Genomic DNA, 22,616 nt, shown 5'->3' on the forward strand with positions numbered 1-22,616 from the left:
AAAAAAAAAAAAAAAAAAAAAAAAGAAGAAGAAGAAGAAGAAGAAGAAGAATATAAGACAAGACATTTGTAGAGAAATGGATGCCCTTGGAAAATACAACATTGAGTGAAATAAGTCAGACACACAGGTTTAAATCCTGTGTGGCATCTCATTTGAGTGAGTCAAAGAGAATGATAAAGGCTGGATAGTTAGCAGTTAGGTTTGAGCAGTACAGCTACAGGACAGAGACACCTGGAACGTGCAACGTCTCCTTCCAAGGGACTTTGTTATTTTTCCTTGATTGTAAATCCAATTCACAGCCTGCATTTTTTTTTAATGGTACTGGGGATCAAACTCAGGACCTTGCACTTGCAAGGCAGGCACAGTGCCACTGAGCTACAACCCGGCCTCACAGCCTGCATTTAGGAAGCTGTGTTCCAACACCCTTACACTAATGAGGACCACTGGGTTTACAAGGCCATGAGAGTGGTCTTTAGAAATGCTGCTTTGGGTCAGGAGATTTAGCTCAGTGGTTCTGCCATCTGCCTTGCAAGCGCAAGGACTCGGGTTCAATCCCTGGTACCATAAAAAGAAAAGAAATGCTGCTTTGGTCAGAGAGTGCACTCATCAACACCTTGCAGCTGTGCTGCATGCAGAATCTCCGTCTGGCAAGTGTGTGTGATTTGCGTGGTCTTTCATCACACAGTTCCCGGGCATGTGCGCGAAACAGTGCCGAAAACCCTGCCCGTGGAGCTGGAGTGCTGTCTCTGATCTGTCTCTAGTCCTCGGGGAACTCTGGGGAACTCTGCAAGCTTTCAGTAGCACAGCCTCGACCTGACGCGGCGGGGGTGGGGACACAAGAGGACAGTACCTGCAGAGCCTGCGGCAGCTGCCGAGTTGTGCACTGCAGCCCTCGGTCACGCTGTGAAGGGTGCTGCTTATCCTACTTTCTGTGTGGCCCAAACTCGCTGTGCAGAGCCTGTTTCTTTTCCTACCTTTAGTAAACGCAAAACTTTGCTACCTTTTGCACTTTTGTTGACCAGTCTCTGTTCAGGAAAGAAAGAGCCTAGAAACCGCCTCCAGAAGGGGATTCCAGCTCCCCAGATCCCAGTGGCACCACAACTCTCTGGCTTGGGATGTCCTTGGGATATCCGTGGACAGCGCTGCAGTTGCGGGAGAAGAAGCATCAAGCAGGCTAAGTTGCCAGAGCAAACCCCTCACCATCCACATCTCCGCCAGGGACCCTCCCACTTTCTGCTAAAATGGTGTTCACAGGCATCTGACGCAGCACACAGCAATGCTTGTTTTAAAGCAGGGTTTGAATCTGTTGCCAGTGTTCCTTTGGAAGACTGTGACCTTCGGGATTTGTCCTGACCGAGAGGGAGGAAGTCTTCGCTGGGCCTCAGATTCCCTCCTGTCCCCTCTCCTCCCACGCGTGCCTGGATTGCCTTTGCTGCTCCCTGAAACCTGATCCTCAACTGGGAAATAAGATTCCATCCTGGGAAGGAGAGCGGGTAGGAGTCCCAGGCCAGGTGACCTGGCTGTGCTGCCTCTCCTCCAGCTGTTATTTCCGGACCCAAAACTGCTAGCAGTATGCTGTGAGCACCAGAGGATCATCCTCCAGCCCTGCTCCTACTCTCCTCCTCTTCTTCCGTGTCTCTGTTTTCCTCCAACCCCTTTTAAGTTTTCTCCCCCCAGGGTGAAGTCACCACACTGAGGGGTATTTACTGTATACGGTTTTCTGGTCTGCTTTACATTTTGTTATAAAACCACAAACATAGTCCATACGATTAAAGGTAGCGACTCAGTAGTAACCAGTCTGTGGTCTTTCAGGCCGTGTTTGAGGCTATTGTTGCTGCTGCTCATGCTGCCTTAGCCAGTGTGACAGAACTTAGGGATCCACCTTTCTAAGCTCACGTGATCCGAGCTGGCAGAGTGTGAACTGCTCTCTACCTGTTTCCTTCTGTGATTGTGTGCTCGCTGGGCCGCCCTGTGTGTGCTTGGGACCCCCAGGTCTGGGTTGCAGTGCAGGGACTCAGTGAGTGGTACGTCCCCATGCAGGGATGAGGGGTGGCTTGTCCTGCAGTGGGAGGATTTACAGGCGTGTGTGGGCAGATAGTGTCCACCACATAAAGGCATCCTACTGAATTTATTTTTCTGTGACTTGCCTTATGATTAATGCATCGCAGCATTCCATGCACCCTGAGAGCCATCCTGAGCTGCTTGCCCAGCTCTTTTCATTCTTTATTTTGAGACAGGGTCTTGCTAATTCTCCTAAGTTGCCTTGGCTTGGCCCAAACTTGTGATCTTTCTGCCTCAGCCTCCCAGAACGCTGAGATGACAAGTATGTGCCACATGGCATGGCTGGCACAACCTTATTCTTTTAAACACACACTTTCCATCTTTAAATTCGAGGGCGTTGCTGAGTGTGCCACCTCCTCTCCTGTGGCCGATTGGCTCTGGGCCGTGGGAGCTGCATAGCAGTGGGCTGGGGAGGGTCATGCGCCGCTGTGTGCCTGGACTTGTGCAGGCGACAGGGACACTCCCAGGCCATCTCTGGGAGTTCCTGCAGCAGCTAACCCACCCAGGCCTGGGAGTGGCTTCCTGCTGCACAGCCCCTCAGCCCCTGCTCTGCAGAGGAGGGCGCCAGTAAATGAGGGGAAAGTCCCAAATGTCACCACTTTAAAATGTTCCAGCTCAGTGGGAGTCTCTGCAGCCCGACCCCAGCAAACCTTCAAAGGTGATTTTAATGATGTTAAACCCTCCCTTCCCCTTCACTTCTTTTACTCTTTTTTTGAAGGAATCAAACACAAACTTCAAAAGCTTGGGGTGTAAATTCCGTCCAGTCTGGTGCCTTTGTGCATGCTGCCAAGACAGACGTTCCTGATGTGTTCGTGCTGGGGGCGAGGAAGCTGGTCTCCAGTTGCTGGTCCTGCTATGCTGACAGTTCCTGCCTTTGAAAAGCGGGGCCTCCCTTCACAGAGCAGCCACACCTCCTCAACGCGGTCTTGTTTTTTTTGGACTGGGGATCGAACTCGGGACCTTGCACTTGCCAGGCAGGCGGCAGCACCACTGAGCCAAATCCCCAGCCCAAATGCAGTCCGACTGGTCATTTCCTTCTTCTAAGCATGGAATTGAATCTCCTTAGTAGTGAATTACTACTTCTTCCCCCCCGTATTGAGGATTGAACCCAGGGCCTTCAAAATGGACTACATTTCCTTTTTTATTTACTTATTTTTAATTTTTAAAATTTTGAAACAGTCTCACTGAGGCACTAAATTGCCCAGGCTGCACTGGAAACCATAATCCTCCTGACTCAGCCTCCCAGAGTGGCTCCACCAGGCCGGGCCCACGTCAGCTTTAACAGGTTCATGTGATGGGACAAACTGTAGATGCTGGGGTGGACCCAGGCTGGTGGCAAGCGTGTGGGTCATCTGTGGTCCTGGCCACACATGGACCCCAGCAGGGGTTGAGCAGGAGCTGAATGCCAGAGTTAGTGCACAGGGGATTACACAGAGTGCAGGATTCTTGGCGAAAAGGCTAATGCTGTTTTTAAATAGTGAGATTGGGTTTCAGATTCTCCTTTCGAGTGTGGATAACAGAGGACCCAGGCAGAGGACAGCAGGAGAGCAGCTTTGTCCATCTGGGTTTGGATGAGGACTCACTGCTTAAGAGCAATGTGACCCCTGCTTTCTTTCAATTGTCAAACAAAGCAGTAATTACTTTTTTAAAAAATATTAGCTTTGGGCTGGGGATGTAGCAGTGCTTGCTTGGCAAGTGCAAGGTCCTGCGTTCGATTCCTGGCACAAACATTTTTAAATGTTAGCATTAAAACAAACTTTGCAACCCAGCTCATGGGGACTCATCGCCAGTGGGTGAGGCAGCCTCGCTGGGCGGAGTGCCAAGCAGCTTTCTGTGGCTGTCATGAAACACCCAAGGCAACAAACAGGTGAGGAGTGAAAGTCAAACACACAATTGCCTCCTGACCCAACAATTCCACTTCCGGTTATTCACCCAAAAATTAAATCGGGACTCAGATATTTGTACATCAGTGTTCATGGCAGCATTGCTCAAAAGGTGGGGATAACTCAGATGTCCACTGGCAAATGAGCGAACAAGTAAAATACGTCGGTGCCCTGCGGAACGTGATCTGTGTTGTTAAGGGAGGTCATTCTGAAGTGCCACGATGCGCTGGCCTGAAGGCTCAGGGCCGGGCCGGGAACCGACCGGAGACAAACACTTCGGTTCATGGCCGCAGCCCCTGGAGGAGGCAGACCCAGCGGTGGGAAGTCGCCCGGCTGGGCTGGAGACAGGCTTTCATTTTCAGGAGGTGGGAAGGTGGTGGGGCCGGATGGTGCTGATGGTGGCATGGCAGTGTCCGTGAACCTGATGTCACCAACCTGTACAAACTGGTGAAAAGGGTAAGTCTTGTGTTAATGTATGTTTTACCATAATCAAGTAGGGAAGCCTCAGGAATACTTTGCGAATTGCAAATGAGTTAGTAGGGAGCATAAAAATGATAATTTTCACGTTCCTCTCAGGGTTTTTCATTGAGACAGTCTCTCTCCGTGTAGCCCAGAGTGGCCTTGAGCTCACATCCTCCTGTCTCAGCCTCCCACTTGCTGGAAATTACAGGTGTGAGCTAAGAAATTTCCCCCTGGGTCTGTATGATGCATTATCTGATCACAGTTCTTCTATAACACGAAACACTCATTATTCTTCAATCTCCAAAGATACAGAAAAAAATATAATAAAAAATCAATTTGGTTTTCCACTAATGGAGAACAAAAAGACCTCTACTCCCATCGTATGATTTCTGAATGAAGACGGCCAAGAGTGGTTTGAAATTGTCTCCATCACTTCATTTAGGAACCAAATAAAAACTGTAAAAATAAACCAGTTTGAGTTTTTTTTTAGCCTCAAATTACAAGCCACTGAAAGAGCTGCTTGGTCTATTTTTGGCATTATAATGCAGATACATTTCAATCTAATTTTTTTTCTTAAGCAAATTTTAGCAACAAGATGCATGCAAATTACTTTTTTAAAAAACTCAGATTACAGCAGGGTTTGTGATGAAAAATCCTGACACATCCTTCCTATCTCAGACCCAGTCTTCTGGGCAATTATTTCTCTTGTCTTTTAGTCTCTTGCTAGTGAGCTTCATAGTTCCAGATACTGCATTTATCTTCACTACTTTTAAATTAAATAAATAGCATCTAACAGCTCCAACTCTGAAAGATGAAAGCTTAACATGCACGACTGCCCTAGTCTTAATTTTTATGGTTATTTTATCTTTAGTGAATCTGTTTAACCTTTCAAGTGAGGCACTGAAATCTCTGTTTTAGGGTTTGCTGATGTTGTGCTGTGTTCCTTGCCTCTCTGGGATATAAGATTCTTCTCCAGCTTTCACCTCTCAACTTTGGTTCCTGTACTAAGTCATCTGTGGATGGCCTAGTTGATTTTACAAGTTGGAAACTGCTGAACGGCACGCTTGGTGGAAGGGCATGGCCCAGGAAAGCTGCTCACCTCAGGGCAGCCTGGAAGTGGATGGGAGGGAGGAGCTGGGAGCAGGAACCTACCCTCCAGGCCACGCCCCGTGACGGCCTGGTCCAACCAGGCCCCGCTCTAACAGCGCCTGCAGCTGTGCACTCCACCGTGAGTGGCTACAACGCCCATGACCCAGCCTCCTCCCCAAAGCCCCACCTCTGACATATTAGATTTTTCAGGGACATTCTGGATCTAAATTTAATTTATTCATTTGTTTATTTATGGTGCTGGGGATTGAACCCAGGGCCTTATGCATGCTAAGCATGTACTGTGCCACTAAGATGCTTGAATTCGAAGTGGTCCAAATTATGTTCGTATGTGTCGTGTTAGTGTCTAATTTTGAAGCCCTTTTTGAGGAACTAGATGACTATAGATCTCTTCGACCCAATACACTGCTCTTTGCTGTTATGCAATGAAAATAAAAATTACAGCAGATCTGTTCTAGAAAAAAAGCATCATTTCCATCCCTTATAATCTATCACTTTCATAATTAGTTCAAACATTGCAGAGACAGTGACCACACTCTTGTATGCGTTCCGTCCAGAGAGCTGCTGGCTGTTTGCTGTGTATCATAGACATGGACACATTTCACGCCCACTCCTAAAGATCTAACCTTTCAAAAGGTTAAGTAGCAACAAACAAAACCAAGGGCCGAGGATGTAGCTCCTCCTGTGTTTGCCTGGCAAGCGCCAGGTCCTGAGTTCGAGCTCTGGTACTGGAAAAAGCACAAACACAAGCTATGTAGCATCTACTGCAGTGACAGATCAGAGTCGACTTAATCTCTTGAGGGCGAGCCTTTCACTATTGAAAGAAAGCATCAGTATTCTTGTGCATGTCACACCTGGTCTGTGACAACCCTGGAATAAGGTTTTGGATGACAGCCTGTGTGTATTTTTGATTTTGTAAGATACTCTCCTCCCACCCCACCAGCGCTGCTGCACTTTCCCTACAGCTTCAGTTCCTGGAAGCCTGCAGCTCCTGCCTCCCAGCAGTAAGGTATTCAGGAAGGAAGAAGTCTTGTGTGTTCACTAGAGGGCCGGTTCTCGCCCTTTACCAGAAATATTCCCAGCTGCTTGGATCAGACGCGGAGACACTGTCGGCTCTGGCAGCTGATTCTCTTTTGCTGTAATAAGACCCACAGGCAGGCGTCCTAGGGAGACGGTACCCACCGACTTTATAAGCCTGTCTGTACTCAGAGCTTTCAACAACTACTCTAAGGACAGCTTTTGACAGCAGACTTCAAAGCCCTGCTGTGGTGAAGGCTTGTTTCTTTCTTGTTTCACCTTCAGTAAAAAGATGGAAAACCCGATTCCTTCACTTGAGCGCTGGAAACTCGGTGCTACAGGCAGAGCAGAGCCCCGCTGGGCTGAATATGGCACTCACCTCACAGCTACAGATTCTCAGGCGTGGGTGAAGAGCTCCGTGCTGGGAACAAGGGAAGGAGGGGAGGAAGAAAAGAGACCGACGCAGAGGCCGTGGCCTAAGATCTGCTTCAAAAACGGACTAAACAGAGCTACTGCATAAGTGCTTGTGAAGGACCAGGAGCTGAAGTGAGGATTTTTGGTTGAGTCACAGAGGTGGATCTTACAGGTGCAGCCAACTCGGTGGTCCACAGAGCTGGAACCTCAGGCAGCGCAGTGAGCCACAAACAAACCCTAATGCTCCATTAAACAGCCGTCCCCCTGCGGATTAAACTGAATAAACCAAACTGTCTCAGGTCTTGTCCAATCCCGCCAGACCATAGCGCTTAGGCAGTGTTAGAATCTCGCCACCAACTGTACCTGGTGAGTGACACATTCCAGACTCTGCCCAGCATCGGTCTGATTTGGGGGCCCCCTTCACTCCCGCCTGGCTCACATTATGAGAGGGCTAAAACAGCCTTTAAAAAGCAGTAAGCATTAGGACTTTTTTTTTTTTTTTGCAAATGACCTAGTTGAGGTAAGAAAATACCTCATATAGCAGAGGTCAGCAAAGTAATAGGCCACAGGCCGAGTCCAGTCATGTATCTGTTTTCTAAGTGAGGTTTTCTTGGGGGAGGACATTGCCACATTCATTTTTTATATATATCCTCAGTGACTGTTTCTGCACTCTATCAGCAAAGCTGAGTAGCTGCAACAAGAGAACGTACCGACAGCAAAGCCTAAAAGTGTACTATTAGCCCTTCAAGAAAAACGCTTGCCAACCCTGACATATAGCTAGAATTAGCACCACATTCAAACTCAATTCTGTCAAACTCTAACAAATTCTGTACTGTGTTACCAAGTGTACTTGCCATGTGTGTAGAGATTGATAGGTTTATTTATTTATTTTTGGATAGAGATTTTCTGCAGTTTTCTGACAGTACTTCTCATATCCTGATAAAAATATTAGAGGCCCGGGGATTTAGCTCCGTGGTTTTGTCTCCTGCCTTGTAAGCGCAAGGTCCTGAGTTCAATCCCCAGTACCAAGAGAAAAAAAAAAGTGAGAGTAAGGTGGCCGGGGTGACAGCACAGCTACTTGTCAGTTTTGCCTGTGAGCCAAGTCCATCTTGGTCACCTGTGCTAGTTAGGTTCATCGGGGATACAGAATGTGGGGTCTTCCGGAAGTGAAGGGGACATCACTTCAGTGGTTGGTAGAAAATGTGGAGAGCTGGCAGTTGTGAGTGTCTTTACAAGGAAAGAAAAAACACAGTGCACGCTGCTGTCGGTGACATCCAACTGAAAGGCAGGCCTGTGAAAACGATGCTGTGTCGTCGTCCACCTCATTCGCCGGATCTGGCACCGTGTGACTTCCGGCTCTTCCCCAAAGTCAACATGAGCGTGCAAGGGAAATATTTTGAGTCGATTCAGTGAATCAAGGCAGCCATAACGGTGCAACTAAAGACACTCACGAAGGAGGACTTCAGAGCTGCTTCAGAAAGTGGCCAGAAGGATGGGATGAGTGTGTTCTACGGGAGGGGAGGACTTTGTGGGGAACAAGGACAATGTGTCTTTCACCATAATGAATATTTAAATCTAAGCATTCACCATATTTTTATCACACCTCTTACATTTCTGTTGTCTGAGCCCCCCAGTCTGTGAGCACACCAGCACGGCATCCAATATAAATGCTGAGTGGGTCCCCAAGATGATGAAACAGGACCAAGGACAACTGCCAGATATGCTGACTGGAGTGAGCCTTCAAGAAGGTGAAACTAATAACGTACTGAGCGTGTAACCAGAAGAGAATGTCAGAATAAAGTATTGATATACTTATAGAAAACTAAGTAATAAAATAAATAAAGGGCAGTTATGCTCTCTTTAGGAAATGAAAAGTGGCAAAAAGGAAAGGCAGTCAATCACAGCCTAAGTTATGACATATCCGTGAATATAATCTTCGTCCTGTAAATGCTGAATACTTAGCCAACCCAAATTACCATGTAAGAATAGCAGGGAGATAGGAAGTTGTGCCTGTTTGGGTGGGACAGAGTTTGGGTGTGGGGGCAGAGAAAGGCTCCCACTCAGTCCGTACTGCTCATGTGCATGAAAGGAGGGTAATCAGGTGTCACGAACTGGGGAGGACCCGAGGTGCGCTCTTACGGTAAGCTATCAAGTTAGCCGGCCACAGATCGCAGTGCTGATTCGACTTGTAAGACTTGTGACGGGGCTAAAGTGCCCTTTGGGCTTCATGTCTGCCTTAGCCGTCTTACCCTCGGTCCTGCGAGGGGATGAGTGGCGCAGGAGGAAGATGCGCAGCGCGTGCAGTGGTTTTTGCTTTACAGCTCAGGTATCGCTGGCTTATGGTAGGCTGTGCAGCTGCCCAGCCTTTCCTCAGAGACGTCGGGTTGGCTGTAGTGGACACTGAACAATCCCGTTTCCTACTCAGGGGGACTCTCTTCAACACTGTGCTATACGGATGTGCCTGTGAAAAAAAGCTATCAGCACTTCTGCTTGTGAGACATTCAGAAATGCAAGAGACATATGGAATTGTCTCCTAGCATCAAGAAGCAATAATATAAGCACATTGTTTAGCACTATAGAGGTAAGTATCAAAGGAATCAAAGGTTTAAATGCGAGCTGGGCAGGGGCGGAATCCATATTCATGAGGCTTAGGCAAGAGAGTCACCTGAGCGCAGGACATCTAGGCCAGCCTGCACAGCACAGTGAGGCTTGAGCTTTAAAGAAAAATGAAAAGCAAGGGGCCGGGGATTTAGTGCAGTGGTTCCGCCGCCTGCCTCTCAAGCGTAAGGACCCAAGTTCGACCCCCAGTACCAAAAATAAATAAAGAAATAAAAAGCGTGAAAGCACTTGCTTTCTGGGGAGTGGTGACTGGCACTGGGAAGGGAGTTAGGCAGCTGACTACTGTTTTTGTCACATGTCTGGAAGAACTGTGTGACCTGTGATCTGCTAATGGCTGGAGTAAGAGCCACCTTGCAGATCAGGGCAGCACACCTCGGGGTTGCATCTGCGGATGACTGGCATGTGGGCCCCAGACTGAGGGGGAAGAGCCACCCTGGGTGTGGGGGGCACCAACACGTGCTGCAGGCTTCAAGCCTGATGGGATAAAAGGGAAACGGGGAGGAAATGTTTCTGCTTTGAAGGGTTCCAGTCTTCCTAAGCAGGTGCGCCTTTGCTGCTATTGCTTTTGGACATCTGCCTCGGGTCTCCCGTTTCTTCAGCCTCCCAGTGGAGACTTGCACTGGCAAACTTTCCGGTGAGCCTCCAGGTACCTTGGCCTTGCACGGGGGCTGCACCCACAACTTCTCTGGTCCTGTGGCTTCCATCTTCCTGGCTGAGGCAGTTGCTGTGGATTTTTCTACTTCTGATATGTAAGCCTACCTAATAAATCCTGTTCTTCTAGAGAACCCTGAGAAATACGCTTTTGAAACTATGTACATAACTGATAAAAATAAAAATAATTTTTTTCTGGTGTTGGAGATTGAACCCAGGTGTTGGAGAATGAATAGTTAGCACTTTACACCCCAGCCCCAAAATTAAATTTAAAAAAAAGTAATAGAAAGGAAACACATGCTTTTAGATGTGATTTATCTAAGACAATGAACCACAAGTTCAAATGATTAATATTCTGAACTGTTATTATTAATAATGCTTAAAATAATATAATTTACTTTCACAGCATATATTTTAACATTTTTTTCCAAGAAATGATTGACTAAACGTTGCTTTCACAAATTTATCCTGAAAGCATGGTTGTAAAGCAAAAAATTTAAATCTAGGGCTGGGGAAAGAAAGAAAACATGAGAAAATGAAAAAATGGAAATAAAGTATTTGTAAATAGGGGAGGGAGGAGGGGGTAAAAGGAGGGCAGGGGTAAGGGGAAAAAATGAGAACCACTACCTGCTATGTAAAGGTACAAGATCCCAATAATGAATGTAACTGTACTGTATACCTAAAATGTACCAATAAACTCAATGAGAAAAAAATAAAAAATCACTTCCCTTTGCAATTATCAATATACTTCCATAACCCCAGGATATAAAAAGGCTCTTTTCAGGGCAATTTTAACACCTGTAAACCCCCCAGATGTTAGAATGATTTGGTAAGAGCTAGAGAGGAAAGTACTTGTTTTGTAGTCTGGTAGTTTCTCAGTTTGCTTTTTACTTTTTAAAATTCTTTCATTGTATTTTTTTGATGTTAGAATGATTTGGTAAGAGCTAGAGAGGAAAGTACTTGTTTTGTAGTCTGGTAGTTTCTTAGTTTGCTTTTTACTTTTTAAAATTCTTTCATTGTATTTTTTTGTTGTTGATTTTTTGAGACAGGGTCTCACTATATAGTTGAGACTGACCTGGAACTCACTATGTAGCCCAGGCTGGTCTCAAACTCACAGTGATCCTCCTGCCTCAGCCTCCCAAGTGCTGGGATTACAGGCGTGAGCCACCATGCCCAGCCTTTCATTGTATTTTTGATTAGTGCTGGATAAATAATGTTTTTATTAAAAACCTCTACTGTAAAAAAAAAAAATTCAATCAATCTAGGGCCGGGGATTTTGCTCAGTGGCACCATGTCTACCTTACAAATGCAAGGTCCTGAGTTCAATTTGTTGATTTAAATGATTGTAGGAACATGACCATCGTTCAAATCTACATACAAACTACATTCAGTAGTCTCAGCTGTAAATGAATCAGTGTGACCTGGGATTTTTCTAAGTAAAGGGCTAAATCCAGACAGACTGGCTCCAAGTCCATGATCTCAGCCATTGAATCTATGTGATTCAATATTTATTTCACTGAGAATAAATAAATATTCAACTTAGATGTACAATACTTGATGTAGTCAATTCCATAAACAGCAGATGACTTGATTATAAACAGGGGCAAAAGACGTAGGCACTTATGAGGCACAGCACCCAAGAACATAAACTGAGGGGTGACTTTGTCACCACATGGAGACAGCCCGCTAGAATATGAACCCAGCACGAAGAAAGACACTGAGAGATGAAAAGTCTTGATGTTGCTAAGGCCCTGAGGCAGCTGGAGTTAGCGTCTTAGACTTCCTGACCATGTCCAATGGTAAAGTCTCGTTTCTTTGTATATTTCCATCACTTCCTACTGAAAGAATTCTCTTTTTTTGGTAACGGGGATTGAACTCGGGTCCTTGCGCTTGCAAGGCAGGCCATCAAACCGCTGAGCTAAATCCCTGGCCCCCTACTGAAAGAATTCTAATGGGTTTATTGTACCAAAATGTATGTAGTATCTATTTCATGGCCAGATCTAACAGTCATCAGAGATAGAATGGCGAGCACACTTAGGGCTTTCCTTCTTGCACTGACTTCCACCGTTCCAGCCATCTACCCTGAAAGACAGCTGGCTCATTGAAAGCTTTCAATTCACAGTAACTCACAGATTCTTGAAGGATTGAAAACCATGGAGAAGCCAGGGAGAGCCCAAGAGTTCTTGTTACAGATCACAACCGCATGGCCCCAAATCGTTAGCAGTGCCTCCTACCAGGAGGCAGGGTCAATTTCTCCATTCTTTGAGCCTGCAACTTGGTGGGTGACTTGGTTTGGCCAGTGAGGTATTAACCAGTGACATACAAATGGGGACTTAAAACATGCCGAGTACAGAGAACATGGGCAAGACTTTTGAGGACAAGTGACACAGAGCGCATCAGTCATCACCAACTGCCACGCACACGTGGGCACAGGCAGAATCAGCCAGACAGTGGTTCAAAGCCACACAGCTTGGAGGTGAATGGTTACAAAAAGCAAAGGCAAACTCACACAGTGCTCACATTTGTTTTTGTGATGACTTTGAAATGCCATCTCTTTTGTGTATATTTTTTTAAAAAGGAAATTTCAATTATTGAGCAGTGCTTTAACCCAGATGACGGCACAGGGGTCAAGCCTCAGGTGCTAGTCCTGAGGAAGTAGGCAAGTGGCTTTATGGAATTCTTACACTCAGCTCTTCCAAGGATCAGGGTGTCTTTATGTTAGGCAAATCATTTGAGTACTCAAGAGAGTGTTTAATTTCCATGCATTTGCATAGTTTCTACGCTTTCTTTTACCATCAATTTCTCGTCTCATTACACTATGATCTGACAATATGCATGGACTAATTTCGATTCTTTTGTGTTGATTTAAGCATGCTTCATGGGCTAGTGTGTGGTCTCATTTGGAGAAAGTCCCATGTGCTGCTAAGAAGAATGTGCATTCTGTTGTTGGATGGAACACACTGTAGACATCTACTGCTTCCATTTGTTTGAAGGTTTGGTTCAACTCTGAGCTTCTTTGTTGATTTTTTTTTTTTGGTCTGCTTGATCTGTCCATTTGTGACAGTGGGGTGCTGAGGTTCCCCGTTACAATTGTATCACTATATATATGATGTTTTCATATCCGTTATCAGCTTTATGAAGCTGAGTGTGCCAGTATTTAGTGCTTGTGTGTGTATAATTCTTATCTCTTCCTGTTGAATTGTTCTCTTAAGTAACATGTAGTGACCTTCTTTGTCTCTTCTTATGAGTTTGGCTTAAAATTTACTTTGTCTAAAATTAGCATAGCTACTCTTGCATTTTTTTTTCTAGTTCCTGTTGCTGGAATATTGATTTCTACCTTTCAATGTTTTCAATCTGTAAATTTCTTTTTGAATTAGCTGTTCCCAACAGCTTGAACTCCCGGTGGTTAACTGCATGATTGTCCCTTCAGGTGGCTTGTACTACTAGTGGTACAGACTGATCTAATCACTTTATTGGCTTTTTTACTAATAAAATTAATGAAAAGCCGCCTGATGGGACAGTCATGCATGTACCACTGGTATATTGAGCAGCCCAGCAGCTAGATGTATGAATTATGTCCCCATCATGAGTATGTTAAATGTGCTTCTTTTGTTTGTTTGTTTGTTTTTGGTACCAGGGATTGAACTGGTGAGGCAGGCCACTGAGCGGAACTACTGAGCCAAATCCCCAGCCCAAAATGTGTTTCTTATACACTGCGTGTTGTTGGGTTTTGTTTCTTGAGCCATTCTGTCAATCTCTGTCTTTTGATTGAGGAATTGAGACCGTTCACAGTGAAAGTTATTACTGAAAGATACTGACTTATTCCTGTCATTGCATTATTTTCCTGTTGCTAATTTCCTTGCTTTTTTCCTTTTGCTTAGTTGTTCATCCTGCCATATGTATTCATTCTTTTTTTTTTTTATTGGCATTGTTGACTTCGTTGTCTTTCTAACATATCTTAGGAATTTTTTTGTAATGCCCATTTGATGGTCATGAATTTCCTGGTGTGCTTCTTGTCATGGAAAAATATCTTATTTTTCAGTGAATTTTGAAGGAAAATTTTGCAGCAGATGTAAATCGGGATTGGAAGTTGTTATCTTTTAGGGTTTGAGATGCTTCACTCTGAACCCCTTCCTTTAAGGTTTGTGTGGAGAAGTCTGCTATAATTCTAATGGGTTTACTTTTATATGTGATTCATTGTCTTTAACAGCTTCACAGATTTTGTCCCTGTGATGGACTTCTGGTACTCTGAGTATAATGTGGGGCAGAGATGTTCTCTTTTGGTCATAGCTATCTGGATTTCTGTGTGCCTCACTTATCTGTATATTTCTTTCTTTATTATTTCTTGTATTTGAGGAGTTTTCTACCATTATTTCTGTGAATAGTTTTTAATGCCATTTGTGCTATCTTCCGATTTTTCATTTATTCCAGTAACTCTTACATTAGTCTTCTTTGCATCATCTAGCAGCTATTGGGTACATTATTTATGTTCGCTTGTTGATTTTAAGGTGAATTTGAGTAGTTGGTCTTTGATGGCACCTTTGTCTTCTAGTTCTGAAATTCTGTCCTCACATTGATTATTTCTGCGCCCATACATTCAATATAATTTTTTTTTGAGACAGGGTCTCACTCTGTAGTTCAGACTGCCCTGGAACTCACTATGTAGAGCTCAGGGGTCTCAAACTCACAGGATCCTCCTGCCTCAGTCTCTTGAGTGCTGGGATTACAGGCATGTGCCACTATGCCTGGCTCATTCAATGTAATTTTTTTTCAGCTTTAATTGAGTTTATTGGTACATTTTAGGGATACAGTACAGTTCATTCAATGTAATTTTTAATTTCCTGTATTTTGGGGGGGCAGAGGGTCAAACTCAGGACTTTGTACTTGCAAGGCAGCACAGTGCCATTGAGCTAAATCCCTGGCCCAATTACCTGTATTTCTAATTGAAATCTTTTCATGGACTCTAATTCTTTGCTACACTGGTCATATTTTATATCATTTTGTTTAGCTCTTCTAGCTTTTTATTAGTGTCTTCTGAAAGCTCCTGCATCATTTTGTTTACTACTTCTAATGTCTGTTTAGTTATGTATTCTGTGATCCTGCTGAGCACCACTTTGATAATTTTCTAACCTCTTCTGTTATCCTGTCAAGTAATTTGGGTGTGTGGCTTATTCCCTTCTTTCTTGCAACTTGCCCTGGATTGGTTTTGGGAGGCATTTTGTTGCTTTTTCTTCTCATGTTTATTGCTTTTATTTGTTGACTTTGTGCTAAAGTTTATGGACATTTATAGTGTAAAGACTTTGTTGATAGTATAGAGAGCTCTTTAATTACTTTCTTTTTCTGTTGTTGTTGGTACCAGGGATCGAACTCAGGACTTGCATTTTTTTTTTGGTTGTTGTTTTTTTTTTTTGTACCAGAAATCAAACTTGGGCCCTTGCACAGTGATGTACTTTGGATATGGCTAACTATAGTCCTTCACCTCAGCCCCAAGAGCCAACCGCTTTGGTTAGATTGGGAGGGGAGGAGGCAGTGTAATTGGCCCAACACTGGATTCTCTGGGAATGTTCTTTAGTATTATTGATGTCACAGATGTAACCTGAGTGTTGGCTTACAGAGAAACTCATTAATAGCAACAATTATGTGACCCTAGTAATATCAAGCAAATCAGCTTCAGTCATATCAGCCAAGACAAATTGGATATTAACAAACCATAAGAAGTAATTTACCCTAGAGGAGAAATCCACAATTATGGTATAAACACTAAGACAACCCAGGTATCGCCTTACAGCTAAAATGTACTAAATATGACAACTATATCATCACTAAGAGTAGAAGAGAATTCAACACTAATTTTATAGTATTATTTAAGGATTAATAAAGCTTTATGGTTACACTGTTAAAGATACAGGGTGTTGAGAATGGGGAATGAAAGAGGGAAAATTTAAAACAGATTATATGAGGAGGAGATAGAAGTGGTACAAAGGATCCTGTTGGGAGCGGAGGGATGTTTATAGAATTATGTAAAAATAAGAGAAAAACTGATAAGAAATGGAAGATAAAAGAAAAAGAGGGAGAAAAAAGAAATTATATGGGGAATAAAAATAAGAGAAAAAATTAAAATGTGAAAAATTAGAAGGGAGAAGAGGAAAAGTATAGAAGAAAAGAGATAAGAAGCAAGGAAAAAGGGCAAAGAAAAATCCCCCAAACCCCAGTAAACTGGGGAAGAAAGTAGGAAAGAAGAAAAAAGAACAAATTTGAGTGTTGGTTTACAGAGAAAGTCCATTAATAGCAATAATTATACCACTTTGGTAATATCAAGCTAATCAGCAAAACAAAACAAGCAAAAAACAAAACAAAACAAAAAAACAGAAAAGAAATTTATCTGTGATTTTGAGTGTTTTTCTTCTGGGATCTAAATTTTGGGGCAGTGTCCAAGTCAAAATCTGTCCCTGATTATGCTTGTAGATTAAAAAAAAAAAAAAAAGGCATTCAGACTACAGATCTGTGCTGGATGCAGGCACCAGCAAGAAGTAGGATTAGGGCAAGGATACCAACACTGCAACTTTCAAAGCCAGAGCAACTCAGCCTGAGCCTGACTTCTAGCCATTGGGGTGGGCCCTGTATCCTTTAAGTCAAACCCCTCAGGGGATCCCTTTCTAGCCTGCTCCTTGCCTAGAGCAGTCACCCCATGGCTGTTTCTCACCCAGTCACTGTGGGAACTTAACACTGGGAGCTTTGAAGTGAAGCCTTCCATGGTCTCTGAGTCCCAACTTCAAACAATGAATTCTTTTCTGGAATGGTGAACAACCAAGGACTTTCTCCAGGGATATGCCAGGCACTTAAACTGGAGCCACTCACTAGCTGTTGCCTGTGGAAATATTCACATGGGAGCAGAATCCCACACTCTCCCTGCAGCCTTCAGCACCTGCCAGTCCATTGCACTACCATGATTCTCCCCGAAAACCTCTGGAGTCCCCAGCTCTCACTTTCTGGATTCAATTTTCCCTTCCTATGAGCCATGAGCCAGGAAAAATAGGTGTGGATGGTTCTTTCCCTTCTCCATGTTGTTCTATCTCTTTAATTTCTCTGTAGGTTTTAAATTTCCTGTCAGATCTTTCCTGGTTCTTGGGGATCTTCTTTTTTTCCTCCCCAAGTGTTATTTTCCAGTGTCTAGAGTTCAAATTTTAGAGAAGCTGGGTTGTTGCTTAGCACTTGTCTTAGTTACTTTTCTCTCATTGCTGAGACAAAATGCTTGACACCCAAAGTGAAAAGCGAAAGGGTAGAGGTTTCAGTCCATAATCAGCTGGCTCCAAGGCGGGGTGCCAGAAGGGAAACAGTTCACTGGAAACAGCAAAAGCAGCAAGAGACTTAACAGCATCTCTCTGCCCCTTTTAATCTTATTCAGACTACTTTTGGCAGGTAGCACTCACACCCCGTAATCCTAGTGCCCTCAGGCCTAGCCCCAGCATGAATCAATCATGCGCTTTAGATTTCAGCCACCTCCAAAATAGCCCTGCCTCATTTGCATGAGGCTTGGTGGGGGGGATATCTATACACAAACCATAACACCACTTTGCCATTTTCCCTTTAAATTTTATTTTGAGAAAGGGTTTGTTAAGTTTCCCAGGTTGGCCTCCAACTGGCAGTCCTTCTGCCTCAACCCTCCGATAGCTGGGATTATACATGTGTGGCACAACACCCAATTTCATGGTTTTCTTTTTGTGCATGGTTTGCAACTGATTGGGTTAGATGTATTTATGTGTGGTTCCCTTTGTGCATATCATACTTTGGGTTTATTTGAACTTGTATCTGTTTTTGTTTTTAAATAAAATTTAGAAAAAAATTAGCTATATTTTAAGTTTTGATTTTCTTTTTTCTCTCTTCTGGTATTTCCATTACATGTATGTTGGAAGACCATATAATTCTATGGGTCTCTAAGACACTTTTTCTTCCTTTTTTTTAATATCAACTAGAGCATTCTGATATTTTTTTCTCCAGTAGTGGGAATTGAACCCAGAGCTTTTGTCCCCCACTCTTTTCTATTTAAAGACAGGTTCTTTTTTTTTTTTTTTTTTTTTTGGTACGGGGGATTGAACTTGGGTCCTTGTGCTTGCAAGGCAGGCCACTGAACCACTGAGCTAAATCCCCGGCCCTAAAGACAGGTTCTTGCTAAGTTCCCCAAGCTGGGCGTGAACTTGCAATTCTCTGGCCTTAGCCTCCCAAAATACTGGGATTGCAGGCATGTGCCACCATACCCTGCTCAGAGCTTTACTAGGTATGTTACTTATTTGGATTCATGACTTCCTATTAAGGAATAATTTGTATCATTCTCTGGTAAAATAATATGTATTATATGAACACCTGATATTTATATATAACCTCCACTATAAAAAGCGCTGTCACCAATACGTATTTCCTTTTTTTTTTCTACATTACAGCTGTCCTGAAGTTTTGCTCACTGCTAAGAACATACTTTTTAATCATAAATTGCAAAGGTAGCATGAATGTGTCCTTAATTTTTTCTTCAATATTTTTGTTTTTTTGGGGTAGAATAACATCTCTTGATTTATCTTCATGTATTTATTTTTATGCCCTTACAGATCTTTTACTGAAATCATCTAATATTTCTATTACTGTACTTTCCCACCTCTATGTTTCATTTTTTTTTATACAGACACTCCTCATTTAACAACCGAGTTCAGTTCCTGTGCCTCAGTTGTTATGTGAATTGGTTGCTAAATGAAGAATTGCATATAGTATGTACATTATTACAATATTCAGAACAAAGACATGGTCAAAAGAAACTCAAAGTTGATGACTGCTTTTACTTGCATAACATGCAGTTACTGTAATATATAACAACATAAAACTATAGTTCTGTACAGTATAATCATAAAAATTACAGTACTATATTAAAAGGTACACAGTATAGTGCTCGCTTCGGCAGCACATATACTAAAAGGTACACAGGACAGATGTTGAGGCTCAATAAACAAGACGTAGAGAACTTTACAAAAAAAAAGAAAAAAGATGGGTCGTAAGTCTAAGCATCAGTCTAAGCAGTCTTAAGTTTAAATCTGAACAGTATGCTTTAGTCCTAAGTCTGAAGAGTCCTTAAACAGGTGGGTTGTTAAAAGAGGAACATATGTAGTCCATTTCTCTATTGACATCTATTTGTTAAATAATTCTCATTAACTTTCCATTTAATCTTCTGAAAAGTGCCCTTTAATTTTTAAACATAAGGCCTATTTTAAAGAGTGTGCTTTTAAGGTCAGTATCTGGGCCTAGCTAAAGACATTTTTTATTGCTTGCTTTCTTTTCTGGAGTGGATGACATTTTCCTGTTTCTCTGTAGGAATGCTATTTTTGGTTGAAATGTGGATATCCATATGTTATAGCAACTCTAGATTTTAGTTTTTCATGGTATTATTGCTGTTTTGTTTTTAGTTATCTGCCTGGATTTAAGAAGATTTAAAATCTGTGTCACAATGTGTGGCTGCTGATATTGCTGCTTTTTTTTTTTAAATCATTTTTATTTTAAGCCTTACTTTCTGGCACCTGACTGCACAGGTGAGTGGTCAGTCAGTGATTAGGTAAGATGCTGTATTCAAGCTCTGTGATGTAGTTGTGGAAAATATTCTGACTTACCACCAGTTCTCATCTCCTATGACTTTTTCTTTTTGTGTCTCTTGGGTACCTTATTTCTTAGCTGGCCAGAGATCCATAGAGACTTATTTTACCCAACAGCGGCACTTTATGTTTAAAATCTCCCTGTCCACAGAGAAGCAGTTTCAGGCAAGGCCACAAACATGGGCTGTTTCTACTGAACTTCTAGCAGTTTTTGAAGAGTAGATGTTCCTCAGGTTTTTTTGTATTTGATTTCCACTGCTCTGAAATGGTTGCTTTTACCAGCTTTGTGTTTGTTTTGTGTGCAGAGAATTACTGACCATGAATGTTCCTTTTATAGTGTGTTATGTGTGTGAATCTGTATGAGCACGTGTGTGCTGGGGATTGAGTCCAGGGATTTAAGGGTTTTTTTGTTTTTTTTTGAGTAGGAACTGCTAGTCAGGATGTTTCAGTGCTGTGTAAAAGAAATCCATCTGAATTAGTCAGTTCGTGTAATTTTGATAGTAACCAGCTTAATAGACACAGAAAACTTATGGCTCACAATTCTGAAGTTTAGAGATAGTCCTTGCTTCCTGTTCTAAACAGTCTGTAGGATACGATATTCTTTAGTATCAAAAAGGTAAGGTTTGGGCCGGGGATTTAGCTCAGCGGTTCGGTGGCCTGCTTCGCAAGCACAAGGACTCGAGTTCAATCCCCGGTACCACACACACACACACACACACACACACCCACAAAGGTAAGGTTTGCTATTACAGTTCCAATAATTTCACCAAACACAATGTTATGATCCATCTTCCCAGCATTTGACAATATTGACTTCGTCCTCAGACTCCACTGACTGTGTCCTATAAATTCTCTAGGCTTTCCCCTAAAAAATGGTCACTGCATTTGCATTGTACCTATGATATACTACACAAGAGAAAGCAGTTTACTAAGCGCCTCAGTTCAAATCTTTGTGAGTTCAGTGGTTCTAGCAGGCTCCCTGATGACCATTTCTGAAACTCAGTAGCCTACCAGGGAATGGTAATGGAGCATAGCTTAAGTGGCAGGAAAAGATGTTGAAGCAGCCAACAAATACTCTATATTTGCACGTCTATTCTTACAATAAATGTAGGTATGGCTTATGTATTGGTTGGCCCATAGCATTGACTGTGCTCTCATGCTCACAGTATTTAAGGAAGAGCCACTCATGGGCCATCCCCATAGCCCTGGGATTAAATCAGGCTTCATTAAGCCAGCATTTGCTTCTGCTCTCCTTCCTCCCTTCTCCTTTGGCCTCAGTCATTCCTGCTGCAGACAGGCCACTCCATGCTACAGGAGTATGACTCAGTCTTTCCCACTTCTGTGTCCATAGAGCAATTTCAAGCAGGAATGTCTAGCTAGGTCCCTGCCTGTCCCTTGATGGAATCAGTGTTGGCAGAAGCAGAATGTATGTATGGTCAGTGGCCATCCTGGCAGTCCTGGGAGACTGTTGTGTTGCTGGAGGGGTGATAGGAAGGCTATTCCAGGATCTTTGTGTCCAATATGAAGTTGCTTAAGGGGCTACTGGACAGGGGCAGAGCACACAGAACAGACTCGGGGCCAGATGTGAGGAAGGCCAATACTGCAGCACAGTGCAAGATGGATGGCACTGATCAGCTCAAGTAAAAAGTTTGTTTTCCTTTTCTTTTTTGGGACAGGGTATTCCAAGCTGCCCTCAAATTCACAGCTATCCTCTTGCCTCAGCCTCCAGTGTGCTGAGATTATAGGCATGTGCCACCGCGCCTAGAGGTAAGGCGTTTTTTTTTTGGTACCGGGTATCAAACTAGGGTCTTTGTACTTGCGAGGCAGGCGGCGGAACCACTGAGCTGAATCCCTGGCCCTGAGGTAAGGCATTTTGAATGGAGTGCAGCTCATAGGAAAGGAGTGACTGCAAGGGGCTGAGTGGTCAAAATCCCTTCTTCCCTCTAATAACCGCCTTCGTTTATAAAACAAGAATGCTTAAAAGCCTGCCGATTCTCAGCTTTCAGTGTGCACGAGGAACGATTTTTCGGGGATTTTCGAAGGGCTGTGGAGGGAACTCAGCTTCGTCGGGTACGTGAGCCCGGCCAGGGTTGTAAAGCAGGTAGGGGCGGCTTCGTCGGCGGAAGCCGCCAGCTCCCTTCCCAGGAGTCCCCTGGATATTCTGACGCTACGCTTTCCGCACAGGCCCGGCGATCCCTTCCTAAGACCCCAGAGCACGCCTCACCACCGCAAACCTGCGGCTCCACCCGGGCAGTGCGCGGGCAGGTTGGACCAGTTAGGGCTGCTGAAGTCCGCGCGGCACAGTGCCGACTTCAGCAGCAGAGGGACAAGCCCCCCAAGCGCCAAGACGAAAATTCCTTTCCTCCTCTGGCCCATATTCTCTCCTGATTCGCAGGTTTAGGCGCCACAGCCCCCGAGCTGCAGGACTCGTACCGCGCAGGCGCCTGTTGAGTATCAGGGTTCTGTGCGTTCTCTCTTGTCCTTGAGTCTCCACAGCGAACCCGGGGGAAAGGGAAGCGAGGAGGCGCGGGAGCCTTCTGGGTGTTGTAGTGTGCTTCCGTGACGAGCGACCTCAAAAGGGCTCAGCGTCGGAGTCTGCAGACTACGACTCCCAGCGTGCCTCGCGCGAGTACACCGGGCGCTCGTCCTGACGATCTTTGTCGTCACAGCGAAGCGACCCGGGAAGCCGGCATCAGCGAGAGGAGCAGGTGCGCGTGCGCGCCGGGGCCGTACTGTCGCGTTCAGTCCCAGTCATTTGTAAACAGGCGGAGGC

The sequence above is a fragment of the Fukomys damarensis genome, unplaced genomic scaffold (genome assembly GCF_012274545.1).
Source record: "Fukomys damarensis isolate Sample0158 unplaced genomic scaffold, DMR_v1.0_HiC HiC_scaffold_30, whole genome shotgun sequence".
Classification (NCBI taxonomy): Eukaryota; Metazoa; Chordata; class Mammalia; order Rodentia; family Bathyergidae; genus Fukomys; species Fukomys damarensis.